Below are 12,799 nucleotides of genomic sequence, written 5' to 3'. Positions count from 1 at the left end.
TCCAGCAGTTTGCTGTTTTGAAAACCACAGTTAAATTCTGATCTCACGTATTCTCAATTTTTGTTTAGAGCATTTCAGCTCTGCTGTATTGTGTCCATGAGGCACACAGTGTGTGGGGAGTATCCATATTCATAGAGAGTACATTAGGCACATTATTATTTGAGGCTTTTAAAAAAGCTGTCTGCTGGAGTCAGACGGATGTGTTCTATTAACAATAAATAGTTTTATTTCTTAGAACATTTTGGAATGTATCTGCCAATGTGTGTATAATACTCACCCAAGAATAATGTTTCCAATCTCTACCGTGCAACTTCTGGATATAAAAGCTGGGATTCAACCAAGTACTTGAGGAAAATGCATAATTTTAAGCACAGGATGAGTCCTTTCGACTCCAAGAGGAGTGTGTACCTGGTTAAAGTGAAGTAGGTGCTTCAGTGCTGTGTGGGAAGAAGGGCAGCATGTTCTGAGCTCTCTGAAAGATATTATAAGAAGAATTCAAAGGGGAGTTTATTTTAGCAGCGCATTTTGTAGGTGTTCTTCAGTAATGTGGCTGCATAATATTTAACTGCATGCTGAAGTGAGAGGGTTTTCTCACCTCTCTTTGAAGTTCAAAAGCCATTAAATACAGAACAGAAGAGAAGAGGATGAGCCATTTCCAGTGAGCAGCGCTTTGGGGAGGAGGAGGGCAGGGGAAGCAGGCTGGTGGGCATCGTGTAAGTGGTGTAGGAGTGATTTTAGGTTGTGTCTTTGGGAATGGCACTATCCCTAAAATCCAGTGAAGGAGCCACACAAATGACCTGTGCAACTGGGATGTCATTTGTTGGTTCTTCTGGACAGCAAATGCAAGGGGAACACCTTTGGCCAGGTGACTCCTCCTTAGGGGGACCAGGTTGATGTTACAACTAAACAAAGCTGGGGATGCACACACCAAACTCCCAGTGCCAGCTTTTCCCTTGTGCTGCATCGCTGCAGCCCCCAGTTGCAGCTGCCCCTCCTGTCCTTCACCCTGTGCCACAAAGTGCTCCTTCTTCCAGACTGTCCTGCAAATCAGTTGATGATGCTGCTTTCAGCTCTTGGGATGTCAGGCTGGGAGTTGGTTGTTTCCTGGGGCTGTGTCCTAAGGAGGGAGCCCAGGGAAAACCCTGTGTCCTGTAGGAAAGCAGCACACTGAGCATCACACAATGATTTAGGTTGTAAAAGACCCCCAAGGCCATTGAGCCCAGCCTGTAACCCAGCACTGCCGAGGCTGTGCTAGGCCATGTCTCCAGCAGAAGTGTTCCTGTGTGTGTTGGGACAGTTCTTGTATCATTCCAGTGAAGTGGGGGAGCTTTGTCACTGTGCTGTTCATGGTGCTGGACCTCCTGTGCCTGTCCCTGCCGGGCTCAGCACAGACAGAGGGTCTGGGCTGCTGCTTTCCACTGTTGACCTGAACTGTCTGTGAACACACCGAGGTGGCACCGACACCAGGGCGCCCTCCTGCCCACCCCACATCCAGTTGTGTCTCACTGGAGTGTACCTACATCTCTGTTTCTTTCTAGTGCTGTCTCAGACCATTTTTCCTCACCCCCCTGAGTTCCCTGGAGCAGTGTCAGGTTACCAGTTCCTAAGCATGAAACGTTTCCTTGCTAATAGAAATGTCAGTATCCATTTTCTCATGTTTGCTGGAAGATTTAATTCCATTTTCCAGTCCCAGGGGCTATTTTGCATTCTGATATTTGTTCAATAATTGCATAAAAAATAAGAAAATGCTCTATCAGAATAGTTCTGAGCAACATCCTTTTCCAAGCAGCCTGATGAAACCCCGGTCAGAAATTCAGTGTCTTTCAGAATATCCTTTGGGGAGAGACTGTCTGGAGCCTGTAGAGGCCAAGCAGAAGCTATCACAGCTGAACTGCCAGACTCAGGAGAAATGAGCCTGGGGACAGGAGTGTCAGATGTGCAGGTCAGAGCTGAGCCAGTCGTGCAGGGAAGCCTGGCAGGAGGATGCAGCAAGCTTCAGCTGCTGGGGAGGGCTGTAAATAAGAGGCAGTGTGGGATGCAAAGGCAACAGCTGCCCCAAAGGGTCTTGCATATCCCCCCAACTGCTGGGAAACATCTGCCTCATGAGACAGAGAGTGATGCCAGGTAGCAGGATCAGAATTGGGAAACAAAGACACTTCCCATGTGCAGAAATCCCCGGTGTGGGCAGTGCTGAGCATTGAAACCGGCTCTTGAGCCTGGGAAGAGCCGTGGCTTTGGATCCATGGGTCTTGGTTCAGTCCCTAAATGGGATGTCCCCTCCTGGGGATGTGCTGTTGCACGTGCAGTCACAGCCACTTACCCTCGGTGGGAGATCGCAGTGGAAATTCCTGTGAGGGAGTTTTTAGAGTTCCTTGCTCCCCCAGGAAGCCTTGGAGCACGAGCCCACGTGCTATTCCCAGCTTTCAGCTCCTCTGCCCCCAGTTAGTGTTGGTTCTGCTGTTAATGAGTGTATCAGCACCATTGATTTCAGGGTGAGGAGTCACTTTGAGTTCAGGTAGTGCAGCGAGATCAGGAAAACAGTGATTAAATGTTTCGGTGATCACTATCGATTGTCAGATACACCCTCTTAGACATTCGAGCTCTTCATTCAGCTGTAGTATGAGCTAAATAATTTGTTTGTCCTAGCCAGACTTTATGAAACAAAACATTATTTACACCCCAGCAATCCCAATTAACACCATGGCCACATCCCTTTCTCTAGCAGTACAGCAGCACAGAATGATACCAGTTTTGAGACTCTCACATCAACGTGTTTCAGGTTGGCTTTATCCCTTCTGGTAAATGAACTGGCAAAATTACTGTCAGTCTACAGCTAATTGTCCCTTCTAACAGAGTTTAATGGGGCATGGGTGTTGAATTCTCCTAGAAACGAGATGCTTGTAATTGCCATCACAGTCTGGGTCTGTATCTCAAGGCGATTGCAAGGTTTGATAAACTTACAAAAATATTTTGATCAGTTTTAAAAAGCTTGGACATTTTCCTCTGCTGTTGATCGACGGCAGTTATGGCAATGCTTCCCAAAGGAAAGCTGGAAGTTAGTTCAGTTGGGTGCTCTTGATTTCTCTTAATCAAAGGGATTTGTTTTAACCGAGGGAGACGTGGAGGAAGCAAAAGGGAATGGTGTTTGCAGGGCTGGAGCACTGTGATGGTGTAAGCTGGTCAAGGGGCAGCTGCTCTGATGCATCTCAGGCTACAGACAAGAGAATGGGAACGTGGCCAACAGAGAGCAAAGGGGAATTGTTTGCTCTTTGAACTTTGACTTCATTGCTTTCATTCATTGGTCACGGGAAGCTGGAACTCCTCAGCTGATAAAAATTGTCATAGGTCCCATGAAAATGTTGGAGGAGTCCAGATTTGCACCAGGTGAAGGTTTAAACCCTATGCTTCAGGGTGGAATTTGGAGGACTGGGATTTTTTGACTGGTAGTTCCATAGATGGGTGGGATGACCTGCTGGGTTGCAGAGTAAGATAATGTGGTGTTACTGCAACCTGAGGTGGCCTGTAAGCTTCCACTGGAACTGCTGAGAAAGCTGGAAGATGCAGGCACAAAGTCAGTGATGATCAGGGCTTTAGGCTCTGTTGGATTGTATTCCTGTATTTATAGCGCTGTGGACTGGATCATATTGTCACTATTCAGGTGAGCTGTGCTTTATTCAGGTAGCATTTCTCTGAAGGCCCCTATCTGCTTGTACTGTCTTCTGCCAGCACCCTAAGGGTTCCTTGACTTATGTGTTGTTTCCTATTTGTCTGCAAATATGATGGCAAAATAAATTATGAGACATAAAAGAACACCCTAAAATAGTAAAATCTGTTAATATGCACTTTCCATTCCATGAGGCTCTTGCATAATTTGGGCAGCAGTCTGAATTAATTTTCCCCTGCACTCACACAGTTGGAGGGAGCTCTGACTGCAAAGCACTGGAGAAAACACAGGGAACACAAAAACGTCCTTTCTCGGTGGGAGGAAGAGACCCTTATTAGCTCAGTCTGACCTGCAGTGATGTAATGCAGTTTATTTTGAGCCTCATCAGACAAAACAGTGAGCAGTGTTGCAGTTAAAATCCAATTATTTTAACTGACAGACCTGATCCTCTGCTGTCTCTTGCCCCATTTCCTCCAGCTAGTGGGGAGCTGTGGGTGTCAGAGCGACACCAGCTCTGCCGTGTGTTTTTTCACAACCTCAGAAGCCAATTACAGGGCTGAGCAGCACCCAGAGAGCAAACCAGTGCTAATGGCAGCCTCAGAGGGCACGGGGTTTACTGCACATCAGACAGCCCAAAGCACTGAGCAAGGAAATAAAGGGTCAGCTTGAGGGCTCCTGGTGCCCTTTGCTAAGCCCTGAACACTCGTGGTTTTTAAGGAGATGCTTGTGCAGAAAGGGGTGCGAAGCCACCCGAGAACCATCCCCTCCCTTTGCAAGCACGTGCAGTAGAGCCCAGGGGTGGAGGTGACATGGGGACAGGAGGTGTGGTGACACTGTGTGGGTGGGAGGATGAGTGGCTGGGGACAGGCAGGGTCTCCTGATGCGTGGGTGTTTGCAAGAAGAGAGGATGAGAGTGGAGAGGGCCTGCAGGCTCGGGAGCAGGGCACCTCTGTGCAGCCTGCAGGATTTTAATGCTGCAGGCTGGTGGGGATGGAGTCGTGGTGGGAAGTGGGCTGCTCCAGAGAGGTGTTTTCTCCAGTGTCCTGTCACACACACAGGCCTTGCCTGTGCCACTGCCCTGCTCGGGCTTGCCTGCAGCTCCTGTGCTGCAGGGAAGGACAGTTGAACCAGAAGAGAAAAGGGTGCTGATGAGAAGGTTTAAAGAAAGACCAAAGTCCCAGTTCAGGGCACTGTAGCAGTATCAGGGTATCAGGGTTGTGGCAGCAGAGTGTTCCCAGATTTGGGCTCCCAAGAGGTGCAAGAGAGGCAAAAGTGGGTTGTTGGCGTTTTTTCCCTATTTCTTGTGCTGGTTTATGCTGTCTGAAAGTCTTGATGTGGAACACTGCTCCCCTCCCACTGGACCTGCTCCATGGTCAGAGCATCACCCCCGTGGGTAGGGAGAAACCCTGTGGGAGTGACTTGATACGGTTGAGACACAGCTGTTGTGTGAAACCAGCTCCTTGCAAGTGGGGAGAAATGCCATAGGTGCTTCCTGTAGCATCCTTTAACTGCTGACAAGACACCAGACATGCATGTCAAATACGAGTTGAACCAAAACTCTGTTCTTGCTAAGGTGTTGTCAGCTAAATCAAGAGCTGCTTTTAGCGCTGGGGAGGATTTGAGCCAGCTCATGTGTGTGGTCAGGATTGCAGCCAGCTGCCTTCTCAGCTTCTCTCATGCAGACCAGCAGGAAGATTTAGTTCACTGTTGTTTTTTCCCCAAGTGCAGCCCACATCCTTGGCTGATGTTCCTCTTTATATTTCCACCAACTGCAGGGCAGCTCTCCTGGCTTTTCCCCGGTGAAGGTCTGAGGGTGGTCAGGGTGATGCTGTGCTAAGCACTGTACAAACACAGAGCAGGATGGGGCTATGGTTGGGTGTGAGGTGAGAGCAGGCAGATGCCAGCCCCTCACAGGAGAGGCAGTGCCCCACCACGAGAGTGATTCTGCAAAACGAAGGGATGAGGATGATTTTTTAAAGTGTGTAAATTATCCCATTGCTTTGTAAGCAAGAGAGACTGGAGTGTTCAGCAGCTCCAAGGAGCCACATCTGGCTGAAATGATCCAAGATGCTGAGAAGCCAGAGGGAGAGATGGATGAGCAATGCTCACATAAGCCTTGGTTCCTTAGGAAACAGAGCTCACAGGAGCAGTAAGAGAAACCACGAGATAAAAGCAGCCATGTCGGGGGTTATCAGCATTATCAGCAGCATCTCGCTGGGCTTTGTCCAGGCACCGTGTGCTGCAGGGGAGCGCAGTGGTGCAGAGCAAGGTCACCTGCCCAGCTTGCAGGGGGTGCACTGGGGTGTGCAGCAGCACCCCGCTGCCTTCCAGGGCATGGGTGGCACTTGCCTGGTTTGGGGCTGATGCATGTGAAATAATCCTCCATCATTTCCATGCCGTTGCTGCCTTGGCAAGGGCGGCTGTACCTGGCCAGGGTGCGGGGCAGGGCTCTGCCTCTCTTCTCTGACCTGACAAGGTACAGAAATACTTCAGCATCGATTTTTTTTTTTCCTCCTTAAACCTCTTCTCCCTTCCCGCAGTCCCTTATGAGCTTACAACATCTCCTCGTGCTAAAAATAGCCTTTGGTGTGGGAGCGAAGCCGCCGTGGCTCCGCCCGCCCTTTGTCCGAGGGGCTGCGGCACCAGCCCGGGGCAGCCCCCACGAGTGTCCGAGTGTCCGAGTGTCCGAGTGTCCGAGGCCGGAGCAGATCCGCCAGTTCATGTCACTGCCTTTGCAATGGCAGCTCGGAGTGGTTTGTAATTGGGCCGTGAGCACTGTTAAACAAAATCAGTTCGTGATCCCCGCTGCCTGCCCGGTGCTGGGAGCGCTGGCGGAGCCTCTGCAGAGCAGCGGCGATGTTTGTACTGATGCGCCCAAACCCGAGCCGGGGCCACGGAGGCGCTTCTGGTGAGGGCAGTGAGGTTGGAAATGTCACTGTATAAACACCAGCTCACATTAGACTCTGAATACCACAGTAAAAGCTTTAGTGCCACATGCTGCAAATTTATAAATGGCCTTTAAAGCCCTGGCTGCGTTACGTGTCTGTAAAGTGAATTGTATCATGCAAATAAAGAGTTTATTTTCCCCTCATTCTGCTTTTTTTGCTGGCATGTTTCCTGTAATGCCAGTGACTTGCCTCCTGATTTACACCATATATAGAAATGTAGAAAAAGCCTAATTATAACTGGCTCTTCTAACATTTTGTGAGTTGAACTTCTGAAAATACTGGCTGCATCTTGATCCAAAGTTCTGAGTTTTTCAGAACTTTCTGTGAGTGTAAATCTCTATTTAACCCCAATGCAGATGTGGCTGATGGACAAACAGAGCTGTCAAAAGCTTTAGCAGGCCTTGATCTTTGTCCATAGAGAGGAGTTTTCAATATACAGAAATAAGTTAATTTATTTCTACTTAATAGACTCAAAAAGAAGTTGCTGCTTGGCTCTGACTGCTTTTAATGTCACTGTTATCTGATGCTAGTTGTAAAATGGATTAAATTCTCTTCTGATGCTTGAAAGGCTCAAGTATTAGAGCAGGGCTTTGAAAGAAGCTCCTTAATTTTCTGCTCTGTCCCTCACTGATGGGAAGCGCTTGTTTTTGTGATTCAGGGCAGCAGCGTGTGTCGGGAAGATGTAGCTGTCATGGGATCTGTGGAGCATCCCTCACTGTGGGATGCTTTTCTGGGCTGTCTTAGCCCCTCTTTCCAATCCCTGTAAGAAGATTCCTCATAGACCTAGAGATGGAAATAAAAAAAATAATAGCAGCGTGGTTAAAAAGCAGCAAAAAACAAGGTAGCCTGGTATTTTGTCGAGAATTCGTGTTGGCTTTTGCGAAGCAGAGATTTGGGCATGGAGGGGGAGATGTTTTGTGGTAGGAAGTCATGACACCAGTTCCCTGCAGTGCATGTTGGTGCTTGGTGTGCACACAGGATTGCATCACTGGTGCCTTCTGCTAAATCACCCTTTCCAGTAAATTCCCAGCAGCCAATTCCGGTATTTGGCTGAACCAAAGCACCAGGTTTGGCTCTTACTGGATTTCAGCAAAAGTGTGTTACAAATCTCTGCCCTCAGTCCTGCCCTGGTCAGTAAGGGCTTTGGTGCAGGGTCCCAAAGGCTGGCTGCATTTTCACTCTTCCCAGCTGACACCAGGAGCAGCTCCTCTGCTTGGCACTGCTGCGCCCTGGCAGTGGGTGGCTGTACCCAGGGCACTGAAGGTGGGACTGGTCTCTGAACAGGCTGGATTTGTGTCTGAATGAGGGGCCAGGGCACAGGGATGTTGCATCTCTTTGGCACAGACCTCTGCCCTGTTTCAGTGCCCCAGAGGATGAAGTGATTTGGCATCACAGCCAGGCAGGGACTATATCAGGGAATTTGGCTTCTTGGCTGAATTTTGCAGCCTGCCATGAACTTGGTGCTGTGCAAGTTCTGCTGATGCTTCTCTTTGTGGTTGTTGGAGCAGTGGGGGCCGTGGCAGGCAGGGATGCAGGATGTCAGGCTAAGTGGCAGCAGGGCCCTAGCCCTCTCCAGAAAGGATGCAGCCTCCACTATTTGCTTTTCAAGGGAGCATAAGAGTGTTTTAGCATTTCAAGGATGCACAAGAGTGTTATGTGCAGGTTGCACCCGGTGCTCTGGGTGCTGTACAGATGCCCCAAAAAAGCAGCCCCTGTCCAGAGGCTTCCATCAGAGGGCTGGGGGTGTGAGAGCCCAATGGCAATTAAACACCCTGCAGTTCTCCCAGCCCAGCACCAAGGTCACTGGAGGCTGATGTGCTGCTGTCAGGAGTGGGTTAAAGCACGAGCATCCCTCCAGCGAGCAACCTTGCCTGGCACGGAAACCTCCTTCTCATGCTGCCGAGCCACAGAGAGGCTTCTGTTCTCAGCACTGACATCAGCCACGGCCGGGACGTGAGTCACGCTGGCAGCCAGGCTCGGGGGCAGCTGCTCCCCCTCCCCACACCCTGGTGAAGCCCCTCTCCGTGGGCCTGAGCCCCCACGCTCGCTCCTCACGTGTGTCAGGTGTGATGTTTGCAGCCCCAGGAGCAGGGCATGACCCCAGTGGGGGTGTGGTAACTGTGGCTTCCATGCCCTGGCACTTGTGCTGTGGAGTTTGGGTACAGAAAAGGGGATTAAGGCCTGGGTTGTTTTTTTATGGTTTTTTGGGGTTTTTTTCCCCCCAAAAAAACCTTTTGTCTAATAGGGAGGAAGAGTTTAAGATGAAAGGCTCTAGAGAAACATTGAAATGGTTGAAGGAGGAAAGTCTACAGAAAAGTATGTTCAGCTGAAGCAGATGGGACCCCATTGCTGATGCTCAGTCTCCTTTTCATGCCTTCCCAGTATAATCCTTTATGCATTTAACATTACACAACTCCATGTCAGGACTTGCTCCAAGAAACCTTTCCCCATCCTCTCCTTGGAGGTTTGAGGGAAATGCAGTCATTGCTTTAAAACAAATGACTGCTTCTTCTTCTTCTGCCTTGGTGTGCCCTGGCACTGCTACCATGGGAAGTGGATGGGGGCTGATGCTTTGCAGGTCACTTCTGCTCTCTGCAGCCTCACCCAGAGCAAAGCAAAAACTCACACAGCGAGTGAACAAATATTGAGCCAAATTGCCTTGGAAGGAAATGAATCCATTTAAAAAAATCCACTCACGAAACCAGCAGCAGATCCAATCCCCAGCCAGACTGACAGCACCCACTGCAGCATCCTCAGTGGGTCCAGGCAGGGCTGGGGAGGACGGGGCTCTCCTGGAGAGCTGCCTGTGGTGGGTCCCACTCAGCCTCGCTCCACCGTCAGCAGCTTCACGATACAGATGGTGTAAACATCAAACAGGACTTTGCTGCAGCAAAGACAAGGCACATCAAAGGGCTGTTTAACAAACTAAACTCAGGAGGAGGATGCAAGGGGAGATCACAGCGTAGTTTGTCTTACTATTATTTTTTCTTGTGCAAGGGGAGCAGGCCTGTGACAGGGACCCAGGCGTGGCATCGCTCCCATGCCAGGATGCGCTGACATTCCCACAGGACTGGCATCGTATGACCAGGAGCTGGAGAAGCCTTTCAGTGCCTTTCAGGAGCTGTTTGGATGTGCTGATTGAGGGTTGGTGCAAGCCCCCCCGAAGGAGTACTGCCGCCTCCTGGGGCTCCGTGGGAATCAGAGGAAGATGCTGCACCACTCCCCAGCCTTGCTAAGGAGACACCGCACAAAGTCGCCACCAGAAGGCAAAGGACAGGGTTCCAAATGCAAAAGCTTGTCTTTTAGAGTTAAATTCGGTGCATTTTTATTTTTTCTATCTCTCTGAGCTATGGCAAGAGGCCAGCGACTGCTGTTATGCTTTCCAGGAAATCCATGAACACTGCAGTGACAAAGTGATGGGGCGGTGATGGATCTTACAGATAGCTGCCATAGGAAGAAAAACATCTAGCAAAGAGAAATACTCTGATGTCTTCAACTCCCCTAAAGCAGAAAAGCATTTAGGCAGCCAAAAATTGCAGGTGAGGACCTGTGGGTCTGAACTTAGAGGAGGAGGAGCAGCCGGCCAAGCAAAGCGTTGGCAGCCAGCTCTGGGAAGGGGGTAGCACCACTGCGAGCTAAAGCTGGATGCTCACAGCTAGTTTAGGATCCAGCTGTAATTTTAACAGCTGGTTCTGTCAAGCTGCCTTCAGCACAGCTCTGATCCAAGCTTCTATAATTAGCCAAGGAGCAGCAGCTCTCGTGCAAGAAGCAAGGCAGCAGCGATGCTCGATGCAGGGGAAGCAGAGCAGCGTGGGAGTGAGCCTTGCTGAAAGGGGTAAGGGCTGCTCCATGAAATTTTAAGTAGTTGGAGGTTGGGCTTCTTTTTTTTCTCCATCTAAGGATTTTGTGCAAAATGTTTCATTAGGGTTTTTTCCCCCTTTCAAAAAAGCACACCTAAGAAATGTTGTTTCATTTTGTGTCATCCTTAACAGAAATATTTATATTTATCAACTCAAACCAAAAGCACTGAATTTGTGGTCAGTTTGAGGTTGGCTGAGTTTGCTGAACTAGTGCAGTTTCTCATGGGGGAGGTGGTCTGAGCCCCTCCTGCCCCCAGCAGCTGAATGTGCTGCCTGTGTTTTGGGGTGTGCTTGGGATGCTCCCTGGGGATGCCCTGAGTTGTCCCCAGGAGAGCCAGTCCACCTTCTGGGGATAGACTGTAAGATCAATAAGTGTGTGAAACATCCCCACTATAATTATCATGACTCACTCCTGTCCTTGAGCTTTCCCTGTTTGAGGTCAATCAACTTGAAATAGTGTATTTTGATATTGCTCAGGCTGCCTGTTCCTGTAACCTTTAGTTTTTGCAGTCAATAAATGGACTTACATCAATTGGAGAGAGCTGAAGACAAGTATAAGGCTTTGTTCTTCATGTCTTGGATGATAAATATTTAAGGAAAGAATAGGAGAACCATCCCTTTTATTTCCTATGCTTTATGGGGGTAATCCTTGGTGCCTCAGGTCTGGTGTTTCTCGGTGATTTTATATTGTGCACATTCACATTTCCGGAGTAATGACACAGCACCAAAAGGCTGGGGCATCTTTCTTCCACTAATGAGAAGGGAGTGTCTAGGAAGCAATGGAATAACAAAGAACATGGAAAAGACTGTTTTCATGGCAACTTGTGGTAGCTTAATTAAATTTCTACTAAAGAAACATCCGTTTTACTTTGGAGACCTGCGCAGGGTCGGGCGGTTTCTGTCTCTCACCAGAGAAAGAACATTCTCCAGGGTGAGGTCATGTCTTTTTCTGGAGTTTGCCAGACATGTAGCTGAGTTAGATCACCCTCGACTCAGAGGCACGAGCATTTGCTGGTGCTTCTTTCTTACCAACACCAGCCCACATCCACCTGCATTTTCCCCCTGTAGTGAGCTCACACGAGTTTTCACCTTGCAATCTCCAGTGCAGCAGGGAAGTCTGCAGCAGGGGAGTTGTCCACACCTGGCTTTTCAGATGCTTACACTGAAATGGGACAGGGTGGTGCTTCCCAAGCTGGGTAAATGGGACTGGTTTTATAAATGCTGCTGCTGTTGAGGTGTAGACACAGCAGCCACCTCCAGTTTCATAACCAGGGCAGCCCCTGAGGGATGTGGTTATGTGGCACAGCACTAACAAACACCACATCCCCAAAACACCTAAAGGACAATGAGGCTGCTCAGCAGGGAGTGAATTTCAAACTCTCATGCATTGCAGAGGGTGGAAGAAAAAGTTTTAGCCTAGCCAAGTCAGTGGGAATTTTGGTCAATGATTTGTTAGGGCAGAATTTAGCCTTGATTTATAGAATTCCAGGAGTTCATTAAGTGGGGTTATGCTGCTCCAGGGAATGGGAGCTGATAGTTTTAGAAAAACCAAGGTGTGCAAATGTCCTTGTGCAACCTGGAGGTTGTGGATGTGCTGCCAAATGCTCCTCCCTTGACAGCACAGCTGCCAGAGCATCGTGTAGCAGCTGATTTCTGGGACAGCTGCAACACCAGCAGCCAGGGCAGGAACAAGTCCTAAATTAAAAAATTCTCCTTTCCTGTGTGAAGTTTTCACTGTAAATGTATTGAACACTCAATAAAAGACGTTCAGGAGCCGTTAGCAGCACTGCAGCAGATCTGCTCAAAGCCATTTGGATTTCTCTTCAAAGCAAAAAAAGAGGAATGTTCCGTGCGTGTGAGAATGGGTTTCCATGATTTATGATTGTATGGAAATGCTGCCTACGTGGCGGAATGCTTTATTCCAGGATGCCCCAGAACAGAGAGTCCTAAACCCTTTTAAAGTCTGTGGTGAACTCTGCTGACTTCTCTACAGCTCTGTTGGGGGTTTAAATTCATCTCACCCTTGCTTGGAGTGATCTGTGTGAGCAGCTGCCTAGGCTGAGGTTTTATTTATTGGTGTGGAGAAGAGATCCATCTAAAGCTCTTCAGGCTTGGAGACTATTTTAGCCTGATCCCATAGGTGTGGTTTGAGGATGCCTGTGTAAAACCCAGACCTTCAGGTGGTTCCTGGTGCTTTGCAGGTGTTTTGAGCTGAAGCCTCAGCAGCTGTAGGCTGGTGAATCCCACTGTGGTGCATGAGGAGGGTGCCAAGGTTCCTTGTCCTGTTCCAGTGTCTCTCTTCTTTGCTTCCTGCACGAGCCATTGCA

General features: G+C 49.1%; 1 protein-coding gene across 1 annotated transcript in view; it reads left to right on the top strand.

Annotated features, from left to right (window-relative positions):
- ADAP1 (ArfGAP with dual PH domains 1) overlaps positions 1 to 12,799 on the top strand; it is a gene marked incomplete at both ends in the record, with an annotated part of 49,185 nt that overhangs the window by 21,115 nt on the left and 15,271 nt on the right. The window lies entirely within an intron of this gene.

Source organism: Coloeus monedula (genome assembly GCF_965178545.1).
Source record: "Coloeus monedula genome assembly, chromosome: 16".
Lineage (NCBI taxonomy): Eukaryota > Metazoa > Chordata > Aves > Passeriformes > Corvidae > Coloeus > Coloeus monedula.
Note: the sequence above shows the minus strand (reverse complement) of the source record. Positions and strands in the feature narration are given on the sequence as shown.